The sequence below is a fragment of the Danio aesculapii genome, chromosome 15, assembly GCF_903798145.1.
Source record: "Danio aesculapii chromosome 15, fDanAes4.1, whole genome shotgun sequence".
Taxonomy (NCBI): domain Eukaryota; kingdom Metazoa; phylum Chordata; class Actinopteri; order Cypriniformes; family Danionidae; genus Danio; species Danio aesculapii.
The window spans coordinates 45,807,286-45,824,314 of NC_079449.1; positions in this window are offsets into that span (position 1 = coordinate 45,807,286).

Sequence of the window (17,029 nt, forward strand, 5' to 3'; positions counted from 1 at the left end):
GCTTTATTTTACATCTACAGAATCGTGAGAAAATCCTGATCCTGAAGTGATTCTCATTTTAGCCAGAATCGTGCAGCTCTAATATGAGTCTATCAAAATTTAAGTTATACCACCTGTTACACCTAGAAAACAACGATTTAAATCACCAAACAACAACAAAAAGAATTAATTTTATATCATATATTTTTACCATTAATTCAAGCGACCAAAATCTTCAGATTTCACAAGAACAAATATACTATTTTTCCCTTTTGAACAACAGCAACAAAAATTAATAACAAAAAATCAGGTCTATCGGAAAAATCGATAAAAATCGTATCTTTTTCTTTCACTTCCTAGTGTTCAGCATGATTTGTCATTCACAATGCATCATGGGATTGTAGTTTTTCCCCCTCATTAAGATTGTTAATTCATAACCTTTTTTATGATACGTTTTTAAATAAAAATATCGAAAGCTGATTGGTTCAAGGGTGGCTCAGTGGTTAGCACTGTCACTTCAAAGCGAGAAGGTTGCTGGTTCGAGTCTCGGATGGGTCAGTAGGCGTTTCTGTGTGGAGTTTGCATGTTCTCCCCGTGTTGACGTGGGTTTCCCCCACAGTCCAAAGACATGTGCTATTGACCTTATTCTTCAATGCGGAAGTGCGCTCGTTTTTGCGATTGTTTTAGAACTTCCGATTCAGCTGCCAATGGGAGAAATGACTATGAATAATAAACGACAGAAAACGGTTGAACTATTTACTCTACAAACAAGTATTTGCATGACAATACAGACAAAATAGAATAATATAATAAGAAAATATCAGTTTGCAACATCGAGCAGCAAAACGAGCTTTTTTTTAACGTCTAAAAATGAATGGAAGTGAATGAGACCGGAAGTCTCGTGCCAAAATGATTCAAATGGCTGCGCCCTCTCGTACGCGGAGAATAAGGTGAATAGGTCAACCGATAAACTAAATTGGCTGTGATTTATGAGTGCGAATGAGAGTGTATGGGTGTTTCCCAGTACTGGGTTACGACTGGAAGGGCATACATTGTGTAAAACATATGCTGGATAAGTTGGCGGTTCATTCCACTGTCGCGACCTCTGAAATAGAGACTAAACCGAAGGAAAATGAATTAATTAATTAATGGTTCACGGTGTATTGGTTTTATCAAATCCCCACGGGAAATTGGCAATAGTTCTCATATTTTTGGGGACATTTTGAAAAATAAAAACCATTAACTATCATCGTTAACTTCAGCGTTTATTTATTTTTGAATACTAAATTCACTGTGCCCACCATCATGAACATGCATTTGCTTTGTGAATTTAGCAGGTGAGCCCACCTATGCACATCGACGTACTTTAGTAACTATTGCGATTATCGCTTGTTTGTTTGTATCAACGACGAGATGTTTTATATTTCATGCTTCGATAGAGCCGTGGAGTCCTGTTCCTGTCACAAATGTCAGCGCATAGTTCTGAAGAATATGCAGCCTGATCTCACGAGAAAACATAAGTATTTTACGTTTTGACAGTTTAGTGGCTAATTCGTACGAATTCGTACAATTTCAGTCGTACGAAATTGTACGATTTTAAAAAGGAGGCGTGGCACCTAACCCCACCCCTAAACCCAACCGTCATTGGCGGATGAGCAAATCGTACTAAATTGTACGAATTAGATCGTAAGAATTCGTACAAATTAGCCACTAAATCAAAAAGTTACGAATTGCCATGAGATTGCGTTGGAATATGAAGTATATTTAGAGTAGAGGATCATTCACATGCAAGGCTTTTTCTTATTTGTGCACCGACACTGTTCTTCTTGTATTATTCCTGCAGTTTGTAGAAAACACGGACAAATTAAAAGAAAAAAAAACTGGAAGAAATTTAGTCGACAGTTTAGCTGTTTTCTCTTCAGATTGCGGAGTTTGGACCAATTTTAACGGAAAATAAATATAAATTAAAATACTGCACTTTTATCCAGAGATGTAATGAGTTCTCCTTCTGGAGAGATGAAAATAAAATGAAGATGATCTATTTTGAAACAAACTGTTACAGTTCTTAACTTATGTACAGAGATGATTTGATTCGTAATGGAAAGATGACTTGAGGTGCAATTTGTGTAGTTGAGAAGGTAATAATCTATAAGAGAGACATGATATTTGTTAAGCTGACCTATGCCAATACTGACACACGTGTATTATATATTATCTCTTCGTTCTTTGAGTTGGTAAGCAGTGAGCTTAGACCGTTTGTGAAATGTGAGCGCTCTGATTTATTTTTTTTGCTCTTGATGCTGATGTTGTGCTTGTATTCCTGTACAAGAAACATGCTGCCGCTGTAAAAAAAAAAAGCCATGTGTATATAAATTATGTTATATAAAGAAGAATACAATGTGACTTTGTCTGTCTTTGTTCATTTACAAGTGGGAAGCTTGGGAAGTGGGAAATCTAAACAAAAAACTGTCCAGAAAGTACACAGTAAACAAAAAATCCTGCAAAAATGCTACAGTAGTGCTGGACGATTTGGTATAAATCAAAATCTTAATTATTTAAACATTTTAACTCAATTACAATTAAATAACGATTATTATATTGATGTTTTTTCACCTCATAATTCACTGACGAGTTTTGTACATTAAATATGCTTACATATTACAAGTGAGAGATGACCCCCATACACACATTCACACTCATACACTATGGTTGATTTAGTAATTCAATTCACCTATAGCGCATGTGGGGGGAAACCGGAGCACCCGGAGGAAACCCACGCCAACATGGGGAGAACATGCAAACTCCACACAGAAATGGCAACTGGCCAAGCCGAGGCTCGAACCAGCAACATTCTTGCTGTGAGGCGACAGTGCTAACCACTGAGCCACTGTGTTGCCCTGAAGTGTATGAAGTGCTGGACAAAGCCAGAAAATATGAAAAAGAATGGCTGGAGCTTGTTGACATCGATAAAGCTGCGGTCACACTTGACTTTTCCTCCCATAGACTTCCATTCATACGCACGCGAATGCGTCAGACCGGAAACGCAGGGTCATGTGTCAAGTTTCGCAGGTTGCTGCGGTGCAAAGTTCAAGCTTGGTGAACTCTGACTTGCGAAATCGCATCACTTGACTGCATGAGACCAATCGATGATCAAAACAGGACCTTTCTGGACAGAAATTTAAAGCATGGAGCAATCGCTCGCTTTTTTAAATGTCTAATCATCTTGTTTAATCCCGCCCCTTTTCGAAGCGCCGTATGACAGAATTTCGCACACACAAAGTCCAGTGTGACCGTAGCTTAACAAGGACTGTGGCGGTAATGGATTTTCTGTTACCGCAGTGATGAAGCAAGAAATCAAGCAGTGTGTCTATTAACCGCACATATATATATATATACAGGGCTTGACATTAACTTTTTGGATCACCAGCCACTGTGGCTAGTAGTTTTTCAACATTACTAGCCACTCGCCATTTTCACTAGCCACAATTTTGTTATTGGGAAGATATTTTTTATATGCATAAATTTGACTTATGGGCGAGGCAGTGGCGCAGTGGGTAGTGCTGTCACCTCACAGCAAGAAGGTCTCTGGTTCGAGCCTCGGCTGGCATTTCTGTGTGTAGTTTGCATGTTCGCGCGGGTTTCCTCCGGGTGCTCCGCTTTCCCCCACAGTCCAAAGACATGTGGTACAGGTGAATTGGGTAAGCTTAATTGAGTGTGAATGAGTATGTATGGATGTTTCCCAGAGATGGGTTGCGTCTTGGCGTTTTATTCTTTTTATTTAGTTTATTCAGTTTTTCTATACTATCCTGACAGATTCACAAGCAAAAATAAATCATAAACTATAAATGGGCGGTGTTGACGGTAATAATCATATCACCGCGGTTGACATCTCATTATGGCAGTGATGCGGTTAACGTCACACCCCTACCGATCACAAATTGGATCAGAACCAGGGTTCATTTCAAATAAAGTAACTGCTTGTTTTTTACAGTGTATAGTAATTTTTCATGTTGGTGTACACCTATGTGGCTTGAGGCCGAGTAAAACATGGTCTGCTCTCCCTGAAATACCTCAGACTGAACTCGGTCACCCTACTTCAAGCTCTTTCTGGCTGAGATGTGATCGGCTTTGGGGGTTTCTGGAGCCAGATGGTCCTGTGGAAAGCAATCGTGTGAAAAGCAGTGGGAATCTTTGTCCTGGCTTTGATAGTAAAGGACGCCAGGAAAAAAAAAAAGTGCTTAACTGGCACTTTCCTCTCCTTGCACTTCTCTCCAGGTCTGGGTGTTGGATTTCTGTTATGGTTGAGGCTTCCAGCTGGTCCTCGTCACTAGAACCGTCTTGACTCTGTGCCCTAATCGCTCTGCTTTTGGACAGAACCCAGCCCAGAGAGTGATCTGGATCCAATTTAAGGTTCATCCAATATACAGATCCAGCAAATGAGGGTAAAATGGCCAAACGTGGCTTTAAAAGGGTCACCCAAGGACTTGTGTTGTGTTCTGAACTAGGGGTTTGTCAAAAGTATCGATTTTGGTGCCAAATGGTACTAAAACTTTAAGAATGTAAATTTCGTACTAACATTTGAGCCCTGTTGAGCACTCTTAAAGCGCACATGAAATAAAAACCAACCATATTGATTTTGTTAGCTCGCATTGCTAGTTTTGTGGTGAACAATTCATCTGTGCTTGTCATTAAGAAAAAAAATAATAGTTTGTCCTTGTAATCTTTAAGTGAAATCTGAAAATACACATGTTTGTTTTCAGTTCAATTCTCAGATTAGGGGCTCTATATTAACGATCTAGGCGCAAATTCTAAAGTACGGGTAGCAAAAGCAATAAGGGTGTATCCGAATCCACTTTTGCTATTATTAAGGACAGATAAATTCAATCTGTGGCGCATGGTATAACAGGGTTGAGCTTATTCTCTTAATGAGTTATGGGTGTATTTTGAGAATAAACCAATCAGAGTCTCATATTCCATTCCCTTTAAGAGTTGCGTCGCGCCATAGCACATTTGCTATTTACATGGCGGACTTTGTAAGTGGAAAAACTGAACCCTTCGCTAGAGAGAAAACCGTTAAACAGACCATCTGCAGCGTGAGAATAGAGAATGAGCCTCCTCCATTCAGCCTTTACTTTCACTTTCAGCTGGTCTATTGAACAGTCTATTTTAGTTCCTCAAAATAGCAACGTACCAACAAAGCGCCTTAACACACCTCTTTTCTAGACCGAAACACTCATGAGTCCACAAAATGGCGCAAATGGATTTGCTATTTAAACAACGTGGCAGAAAACGAGAAGATTAGGTTTGCGTTGGTCTGAAAATAGCAACACGTCGTGGAAACACGTCTTGCGCCTTATTGCGCCGGGTGTATGATATGGCCCATTGTCTGTCTGAGGTATTGGGCGTGGCTAACATACTTAACCACGCCCCTCCAGCCAGTCTGTTAGGTTGTAATAACTCTCCCCAAACCCTTTTCCTCATCTTTCTGAATGAAATGCCTACTTTACTACATCCAATCAGCTCACATTAGAAAAAAACAAGCCACACCCACTGTTTTCTCATTTAATATTAGATTTCTCTAGAAACTGCATCATAATATGGAAAAAAAATGGTCGCAGCTAGCAGTTCATGCGGACGTTAAACACTGCTGATTGGTCAATGTGTTCACATGCGCAACAGAAATGATCGTGATTGGCCTTGAAGGTCATCAGTCCACCACTCTTCATTACTGTTCACAGAGCACAAACACAGATACAGGGACACTAGCGATGTGTTCCAAACAGGACATTTCGCCCTCCGAAGAGCACTTCAAAGTGAACACATCCCGGCCACCATATTGAAATGTTCCGAATAGGGCTGCACAATATTAGAAAAACCTGACATTGCGATGTTTGGTTTTTCTGCGATACATATTGCGATATGAATGCAATTTCACCAGATGGCTTAAATAGCTCTATTTGGATAGAAGGTCCAGAAATTGTATAATCAAATGTACAATAGCACTGCAAAGTCTTCATTGTCTAAAAAAATTCAATAATTTGTTCACACTACTCACATTCGTACTATAAAGAACATACATTGGATGCAGCCCGTGTATCCTCGTTTGGACTTGAGGAACAGCGGCGAAAAACTGATGACCTTCATGGCCAATCAGAGTCATTCTGTCGAGCATGTGAACACAATGGCCAATCAATAACATGCTCAAATGTTAGCAGGAAATGCATGTTTTTAAAATGATTGGTACCGAAGTTGATTCATTCATTTTCTTGTCAGCTTAGTCTCTTTATTAATCTGGAGTATTTTCTGCAGCGGATGCCCTTCCAGCTGCAACCTATCTCTGGGAAACATCCATACACACTCATTCACACTTATACTCTAAAGACAATTTAGCCTACCCAATTCACCTGTACCACATGTCTTTGGACTGTGGGGGAAACCGGAGCACCCAGAGGAAACCCACGTGAACGCGGGGAGAACATGCAAACTTTACACAAAAATGCCAACTGACTCAGCCGAGGCTCGAACCAGCGACCTTCTTGCTGTGAGGTGACAGCACTACCTACTGCGCCACTGCGTCGCCCCCTGACATTGATACTTTGACATATTCTGTATTCTGAGCAGCCAGCCTGATCTCACGAGGAAAACGTAAGTGTTTTACATTTTGTCAGTTTAGTGGATAATTTGTACGAGTTCAAGGAGGCGTGGCACCCGACCCCGCCCCTAAACCCAATCGTCATTGGAGGAGGAGCAAATGGAGAAGCTTGTAAGGCTCAACGCAATATGAGACTTGGCGTTTACCCCTTTTTCTCACAGCTCTCTGGAGTTTAGCTCTCCGTCTCTCCTGCGCTTAGCATTGTGTGGTCCGGCTTGGTTCATGTGTTGACAGAAAGAAGTTCGGGAGGAGGGACGCAGCCCCGCTGAAGGCCCCTCGCGAGCAGCTCCTGTGGAATGTAGTGCGTGTTTGAGTGTGTGTGTGATTGAAGTGGATGGCTGCCAACAGCATATATGGCCCTTGTTTTACATAGGGCACAAGGAAGGACGGGTTATGTGAGGACACACAGATGTGACGCTGGTATACAGAGTCTTTTAAGGTGACTTTTCAGGCTCTTTTCTGTGTATACAACCTCCTGCATTACTAGAATGCTTTTTTCTATTTTCTTTGAGAAGCCTCATGCACTCATTCATTTTCCTTCAGCTTAGTCCCTAATATATCAGGAGTCGTGTTCTCCCCATGTTCGTGTGGGTTTCCTGTGGTATAGGTGACATGTGGTATAGGTGAATTGGGTAAGCTAAATTATCCGTAGTGTATGTGTGTGAATGAGTGTGTATGGATGTTTCCCAGTGATGGGTTGCATGTACTGTCATCATGGCAAAGATAAAATAAATCAGTTATTAGAAATGAGTTATTAAAACTATTATCTTTAGAAATGTGTTGAAAATATCTTCTCTCCGTTAAGCAGAATTAGGGGAAAAATATACAGGTGGGCTAATAACTCAGGAAGGCTAATAATTCTGACTTGAACCGTATATATGCTGGCAGTCATTGCGTGGAAGTCAGTTTGGTGGCTGGAGACACCCTTCTTCTGCATATGGAGCCAGTTACAGACTCTGAAAAAGCATTCAGCTCCTAAATTATACATGCTATGCCAAGAGCAAACGTAACTAGAGCATTCATCAACCCACTTGGAGAGAGAAAAGGATGAAACAGAGAGAGAGAAGCAGATGTAGAGGACGGTTGTGTGAAGAGAGATCTCAGACTGCTGTCCTCAGTTGACTTTATTCTCCGCTGGTGCCACAATCACCCGACTGAGAGGAAAAGAACCGCACAAGACCACGAGTGCTGTTAAAGAAGGACAAAAATGTTGTTAGCATTCTCTGTCTTCATGCCGTTACAAAACCTGTATGAAGTCTTTCATGAGTGAAACTTGAAAGAAGATTTAACAAATGTCTGAGATGCTTTTCATGCATATATTTGATGGGGACTTCAGAACAGTACACTGTAGCTTCCGTATTTAGCGATTCACAAGTGTTTTCCGTTTATTTACGGTTGTGAATTGCATTATGGGATGTCGATCCCTGCTCTGTCGACTTTTGATGTTAAATTGAACTCTGCACATTAACAAAGTGACTTTTATTGACATTTTAGTAGTTTGAAATAATATAATGTAGAAGAAATAATATATATAGATAAATAAGTCTGTAAAATAACAGAAAATGTACTGGTAGTTTATTACAAGGTTTCTGTAGCGTAATATACAACACCAACCAAGACAATATAGCACTGCAAACTAGTCATAATGTTCATAAAAGTCCCTTTTTCTAAGTTTTCAAGGTTAAAATGTGTTGGAAGGTCCCATACTGCAATTCAAAAGCATAAATAAATGGAGAAAAATAAAAACATAAATCAAAAGACATGGAAAACTGCTCATTTACAGATATTTTTTATAGTGTTGGAGCTTTTTGATTACAAGTTTGAGCAAATCATCAGTGATATTTTCTACATGCTGAAAAGTGATTACGAAATGCCGGTTCAATTTGGCACATTTTCAATTTGCAATTTCAGTTTGCACGATTTTTTTGCGTAATGGGAAGATGTGTCTGATTTTGAACCCTTTTTGAGAAAGAAATATACAGTAGCGATCAGAATTATTCAACCCCCTGACTCATTAGCCCGCCTGTTTATTTGTTTTCCTCAGTTTCTGTTTAACGCAAAAAAACACATTTCTAATCATAATAGCTTTAATAACTCATCTCTAATAACTGATTTATTTTATCTTTGTCATGATGACAGTAAATAATATTTGACTAGATATTTTTCAAGAGACTTCTATACAGCTTAAAGTGACATTTAAAGGCTTAACTAGGTTAATTAGGTTAACTAGGCAGGTTAGGGTAATTAGGTAAGTTATTGTATAACGATGGTTTGTTCTGTAGACTATCAGAAAAATATATAGCTTAAAGGGGTTAATAATTTTGACCTGAAAATGGATTTTAAAAAATGTAAAACTGCTTTTATTCTAGCCGAAATAAAACAAATAAGACTTTCTCCAGAAGAAAAAATATTATCAGACATACTGTGAAAATTTCCTTGCTCTGTTAAACATCATTTGGGAAATATTTAAAAAAGGAAAAAAACTAAAGGGGGGCTAATAATCCTGACTTCAACTGTACAACATAGAATTATACAACATAGGTTCATTCTGAAAACGTAGCCCTATATATATTTCTGGAGATCGCGAAATATGTAGCCAAAGGAATAAATGGCTGCATTTCGTTTTGAAAACGAGCGCTACGAAACGGGATAACACCATTCCTTTTCATGCTACCAACTGACTGCTTACCTCTGTATGGGTGGCTTTTCCGCTGTTACCAGTTTGTCCAGTGGCTCGTCGTGTACGTGGGAAGATTTGAGATGCAGAGTAGAGTTGACCACGATGACGGGGTTCCACTCCGGTGAAGAGCGGTTCCAAAAAGCCGGTAAGACAGAAACAAAAGAAACAAAAATAAAACAAGGAATAAATAATAGGGTAAAATTGGGGTGAGATGTGAAAACGTGGTAAAAATCAGGCTGCTGTGGGGGCTTTTCTTTTTCTGGATTGCTTTTGGAAACTCTGTTGGTTGGGTTTAGGGAAGTGGGTGGGCGCTGGTGAATCTGTTGCTGCATCGCATACTATCTGTCCTAAATAAATAGTGTTTGAAAGTAGAATTAGTAAGTCCCAAATCGTAGTATGTTGAAAAGAGTATGCCAAAGGTTCCCGGATGGTTTACTATTTCCGATAAAAACTCAAAGTGTAGAAGCGTCCATACTCTAACCGCTGATATTGCCCACCATACATCGCGCGTTGGACGCAAATTTGATTAGAACTACAAACGTGGGTGAAAAGTGTAAACAAACTACAAACATGATGGACGCACGAGACCAACCGTCAAGTAGAGAGGCTTCGGTAAAGATGTTTGCATGACTTAATTAATATCTAGGCCACTGGAAAATATTTAAATTGTGTTTTCTGTGTTATATTTCATCTGCAACAACAATACTGAAGTTATATAAAGACGTGTTTGGACATTAACGTCTGAATGCAGAATTATCTAAACACCTGAGGAGATTTCTCTGCATGAAAGACTTGTGAATGACAGATTATCCTGCTGCTGCTAAGGTAGGAAATTAAATATGACAGCAATGTGGATGATGTGTGGATGATTGACAGGGCTCGTAACTAAGCAACGTAACAATCTGTTAATGAGGAAGTAGTGTGTCCAAAAAGCTTGCATACTCTTCTGTTACACACTCAAAAGTGTGTACTTTCTCTTCACAATAGAATACTTTTAGGGGGTAGTATATGTATGTGAATTGGGACGCAGCATGTGGTTTTTAAAAACACTATTGATTGGGTTTAGGGAAGGTCAGTCAGTCGACAGCGGCTTCTGGTGGATTTACGTGAGAATAGCAAGCACGAAGGGCAAATTTGAGATCTGAAAAAGCGTACACATCGGCCTCTGGTGGATTCGACAAAACAAAAACTGCAAAAAAAAAAGGACCCCCTGGCACATATTTGGCACTCTCCAGAAATGTATATAGGGGTACATAATCAGAATGAGCCTGGGTTGGAATAATAATGTAGTGATTCAGATTTAAAGGGTCAATTCACACCAAATAAAACAGATCTGTTATTAATTACTCGCTTTCAAGTAGTTAAAATCCCCTTCGTTTATCTTCGGAACAAAGATTAAGATATTTTAGATGAAATCAGAGAGCTCCCTCATCCTCCATGGACAGCAAGGGTCCAGAGACATTCAAAGTCCAGAGCGGACAAAGTCAAAGCGAACTTGAGACGCAGAGAGGAGTTGAATTTGACGACGGGGCTCGTCACAGAAATTTGAGATCTGAAAAAGCGTACACATCGGCCTCGTGTGGATTCGACAAAACAAAAAATGCAAAAAAAAGGACCCCCTGGCACATATTTGGCACTCTCCAGAAATGTATATAGGGGTACATAATCAGAATCAGCCTGGGTTGGAATAATAATGTAGTGATTCAGATTTAAAGGGTCAATTCACACCAAATAAAACAGATCTGTTATTATTACTCGCTTTCAAGTAGTTCCAATCCCCTTTGTTTATCTTCGGAACAAAGATTAAGATATTTTAGATGAAATCAGAGAGCTCCCTCATCCTCCATGGACAGCAAGGGTCCAGGGACATTCAAAGTCCAGAGCGGACAAAGTCAAAGCGAACTTGAGACACAGAGAAGAGTTGAGTTTGACGACGGGGTTCGTCGCAGAAATTTGAGATCTGAAAAAGCGTACACATCGGTCTCTGGTGGATTCGCGAAAACAAAAATACGTAGCTCCTGGGACCTATTTTGCTCTCTCCAGAAATGTATATAGGGGTATGTTATCAGAATGAGCATGGGTTGGAAATGGAGCCAGATCTACCTCTGTACATATCTCGTATTCCTTTAAGGCAGGGGTCACCAAACTTGTTCCTGGAGGGCCGGTGTCTTGCAGATTTTAGCTCCAACTCTAATCAAACACACCTGAACAAGCTAATCAAGGTCTTACTAGGTATACTTGAAACATCCAGGCAGGTGTGTTGAGGCAAGTTGGAGCTAAACCCTGCAGGGACACCGGCCCTCCAGGACCGTGATTGGTGACCCCTGCTTTAAGGTTTCACGTTTGTAAATTGGTCTTTTGACTGGGAGCTTTTTTTTTTTTTAAGTTTTTGCACAATTTGGAGAAACTGTTAACATTTACCTGACTATTGCAGTCCATGTGTTGGTGGTGATGCGGCATGAGTCTTCAGTTCTCTTATGGGAAGTGCATGAGGGCAAACACACCGAGTCTCATGGTTGATCATAACGTGGTGTTTTGGTGTTTCCTCTTTTTTTTTTCTACACAGTGCGGTTCGGAGACTCCTGTTAAATTTCCAGTCAGCACCTTATGTTACATGAACACAATTACAAAACTAATGACGAGTTTTGATTTTATTTTCTTACCTGTTCTATTTAAAACCAGTTTCAGAAAGTTGACAACATATTTTGGGAAGCTTAGCGTGCGGAAATCACACTGCCGCATGTGCCAGCGGCGTTTCATCATTCTGAAATGATGCAGCATTTCTGCATTATGTAAGAAAGAGCAGTTCTGAAGAAGGTCGTGGAGTTTATGCTTGGGGAAGTGAAAGATTTTTGGCTACATGCTATTAACTATTGAAAACATTTCTAAAAAACTGCACAGGTGGCTCGTCTGTACACTGTACATAAAAAAGGCCTAAAAAAATACGACCTAAAAGTTGACTCGACTTAAAATTGCTGCAGAGTTTTTCTAGTTGGCTCAACTTAAATCAAGCCAAGTACTCAAAAAACAGCTGTGCAGCAAGTTACCTTACAATTTTAAGTTTTTTTTTAACAGTGTATGAATGTCACGGGGAATTATTTAATCTAATCAGCAATGGAATAAATATAAATGAAGAAAATGAAATGTTAAATGAATAATATTGATTAATATTATAATATATAATAAATGGGAAAATATAGTTATAATTAATATTGATAAATATTATAATATTAATTATTATTATTATTTATTCATTAATTTTCTTTTCACCTTAGTCCCTTTATTAATCAGGGGTCACCACAGCGGAATGAACCGCCAACTAATCCAGCATATGTTCTACACTCTCGGAAATAAAGGTTTGAGAGCTGTAACTGGGGTGGTACCTTTTCAAAAGGTCCACATTTGTACTTGAAGGGTCCATATTGGTACCTCAAAAGTATATATTAGTACCTACAAATTTTAAGAGGAACACTTTTGTACTTTTTAGGTACTCATATGAACCCTTGAAGTATTAATATGGACCTTTTAGGAACAAATTTGTACCTTTTGAAAAGGTACCACCCCAGTGACAGCTCACGTACCTTTATTTCTGAGAGTATACGAAGCGGATGAGCTGCAACTCATCACTGGGAAACATCCATACTCATTCACACTCATACACTATGGACAATTTAGCCTACCCAATTCACCTGTACCGCATGTCTTTGGACTTGTGGGGGAAACCAGAGCACCCGGAGGAAACTTACACGAACACGGGGAAGAACATGCAAACTCCACACAGAAATGCAACTGACCTAGCTGAGGCTTGAACCAGCGACCTTCTTGCTGTGAACCGATTGTGCTACCCATTGCGCCACCGTGGTGCCTCACCTGAACTCTTTGCATTCAAACTGAAGCTGCGTAAACCCGTTACCTCAGGATGGGTATTCCAAGTTGCATATATAAGTTTGAAAGGATGATATTTGTACTGATAAATATTCCAATTGTCTATAATAGTTTTTTCATCAGTGAAATTTTTGCAACACAGGCTCATTTGGTAAACGTAGCCCTATTTACATTTCTGGAGATCGCGAATTATGTAGCCAGAAGTACGAATGGCTGCATTTCACCTTTAAAACAAACTCTACAAAGCGCTATGATGCTGTTTCTTTTGTGCTTACTAGCTGACCGCTTACCTCTGTATAGACGGCTTTCCTGCTGTTACCAGTTTGTCCAGATGCTCGCCATGTACCTCAGCGGACTTGAGATGCAGAGCGGCGATGACCACAACGATGGGGTTCGAGTCTGGTGAAGAACAGTTCTGGAAAGCAGGTAAAACAAAAGCCAAAAAATTAAATAAAGAAGTAAATAACAGAGTGACAATGTGGTAAAATCTGAAAACAGGGTAAAAATCAGGCGAGGGCTTTTATTTTTCAGGATTGCTTTTTAAAATTGTCAGTTGGGTTTAGGGAAGGGGGTGGGCGGGACAATCTGTGCTTTTGAAAACACTATTGGTTGGATTTAGGGAAGGAGGAGAGTGGATCAGTCGATTTGTCATTCAGTCACTCGACAGCGGCCTCTGGTGGATTTATGCGAGAACAGCTGACATGAACGGCACTTGCGAGAGAAACTTGAGATCTGAAAAAGCGTACACAGCGGCCTCTGGTGGATTCGCGAAAACTGCAAAAAAAAATGTAGCTCCTGGGATGTATTTGGCGCTCTCTTTTTACAGTGTATGAATGTCACAGGGAATTATTTAATCTAATCAGCAATGGAATAAAATTAAATGAAGAAAATGAAATGTTAAATGAATAATATTGATTAATATTATAATATATAATAAATAGGAATATATAGTTATAATTAATATTGATAAATATTATAATATTATTTATAATTATTATTTAATCATTAATTTTCTTTTCACCTTAGTCCCTTTATTAATCAGGGGTCACCACAGCGGAATGAACCGCCAACTTATCCAGCATATGTTCTAAGCGGATGAGCTGCAACTCATCACTGGGGGTGGGCGGGACAATCTGTGCTTTTGAAAACACTATTGGTTGGGTTTAGTGAAGGAGGAGAGTGGATCAGTCGATTTGTCATTCAGTCACTCGACAGCGGCCTCTGGTGGATTTATGCGAGAACAGCAGACATGAATGGCACTTGCGAGAGAAACTTGAGATCTGAAAAAGCATACACAGCGGCCTCTGGTGGATTCGCGAAAACTGCAAAACAAATGTAGCTCCTGGGATGTATTTGGCGCTCTCCAGAAATGCATATAGAGGTACATTTTGGGTTGGGTTGAATCTTTGGAAGGCTGTTTTCATGAAATGTGCAAAAGCTGTACAAATAAACGTGAACTCAACTTTAAAAAAAATGAACTAAAACCAAAGTGGCTAAAGCATCTGAAAGTCCACCAGTCGGAGTTGTTTCTGTCTCCCACAGGCCGTAATTGCCACTCTGGGTTGTGTTTTAATATGAAGTGTTATGCGCTCGAGGAGGAAGTGTGTGTGTGTCTGGACTGATGGCTACACGTGAGGCGGGTATGGCACTCATGGGTGGTGTTGTGCCCAGTGCCAGTCTCATGACTCTGTTCCCTGTGTTTTTCAGTAAAACACATTGGATCACTCGTGCAGTCTGTGTTGCACGCTTCTCGTGGGGTTATGAGTCATTATATTTATGCATACTCGGATAAAAGGGAACATTCTGGAAGTTGTGTAAATGTTAGCATGCAACCAGCGGTGTACTTTGTGGGGGTATGGGGGGGGGGGGTCCCTTGATACAATAATTGTATTTTAGAGCTATTTATTCATTTTCTTTTTCGGCTTAGTCCCTTTATTAATCCAGGGTCGCCACAGCAGAATGAATGGACAATTTAGCCTACCCAGTTCACCTGTACTGCATGTCTTTGGACTGTAGGGGAAACCGGAGCACCCAGAGGAAACCCACACAAACATAGGGAGAACATGCAAACTCCACACAGAAACGCCAACTGACCTAGCCGAGGCTCGAACCAGCAACCTTCTTGCTGTGAGTCAATAGCACTACCTACTGTACCACTTGTGTGCGTAATCCACTCAGAAACATGAAAAAGCAACAAATAATATATGTTTCATCATAGATGTTTCAATATGAAAGGGTTTCACCATGGGATGTTATGGTAGCTCTGTGGTTTGCATGGTGACTTCACAGAGTTAACATTATTTTAACATTATTACATTAAATAACACTAGTGTCAGGGTTCTGCCTTGTTTGTGTTGTCTATGTTTAAAGTAAACTTTTTTTTTAAATATATGAACGTGGTTTTCCTTGATTTCGTTTTTCCAAATCCAAAGATGCACCGTGATGCATGTTAAGGGCACGCCAAACCAAGAGGCGGTGATGACACTTTTATGCTGAGTTCACAACAAATGGGTAATTAAGTATATTTCATGAGTAAACTTCATACAAGTCAATGCAAACGTGAGAACAGAGGCGGATTACCATCCTGCGGTCGAACAACGCAGAATACACAACACGTTTGTTGGGAACATGCAATATTTTCCTCAATCGTGTTTTCCACGTTTAGTGTGAACCCAATCATGTTGGCCAATCAGAAAGGAGAAAACAGCACTGTAAAAAATGCAGGTATCAACACAATTCATTCATGTTGCCCCAACACAAATCGATTAAGTTAACACTTTTAACAAATCTATGTGGATTGAACATAAAAAATTAAGGTCTCCCAATGAAATCTCAAGAATTGTGTTGTTTCAGCTCATTTTAAATAAGTAGTTTGAACAAGCAAATATATGTATATATAAATATATATGTATATAAATATATAAACACACATACATACATATATATATATACATACATATACATATATATACATATACATATATATATATATATATATATATATATATATATATATATATATATATATATATATATATACACACATACATATACATATATATATACACACATACATATACATATATATATATACACACATACATATACATATATATACACATACATATACATATATATATATACACACATACATATACATATATACATATACATATATACATATACATATACATACATATATATATATACATACATACATATATATACATACATACATACATATATATTTATATATATATACATATATTTGCTTGTTCAAACTACTTATTTAAAATGAGCTACTACTTATTTAATATATATATATATATATATATATATATATATATATATATATATATATATATATATATATATATATATATATTTTTTTTTTTTTTTTTTTTTTTTTTTTTTTTTTTTTGAGTGAGTGTGCGCACACTGACGTCATGAGGTGAACTCCAATTATAGTGTTCGCACGACCACACTGTACCTGGAGTTTTGGAACATCTTCACACTGGCCGGAGTTTTCAGCAAGTTTCAGTTTCAGTCTCCCTATACTTCGTTTTCATGTAAACAAAAAGTGAAACCGCATAGAAAGAAGTGCAGTTGTGAAAATACCTTTGTTCTTGTGGACAGGGCCTCGTGCTTGTTATGTGCTCCTCTGTTTCTACCTCCTTGTTTCCCTTTACCAAACCTTGACTAGCCCTCATCTTGTCCTCATAAGCGTAAGTGTCTTCACCTGATCCTCGTGTGCTTTTCTCCCTTTATAATGTGCTCTCTTCCCTCATGTCTTTCATGGTTCGTTTTGTGCCTTGTTTTGTGCTCTGCCTGTG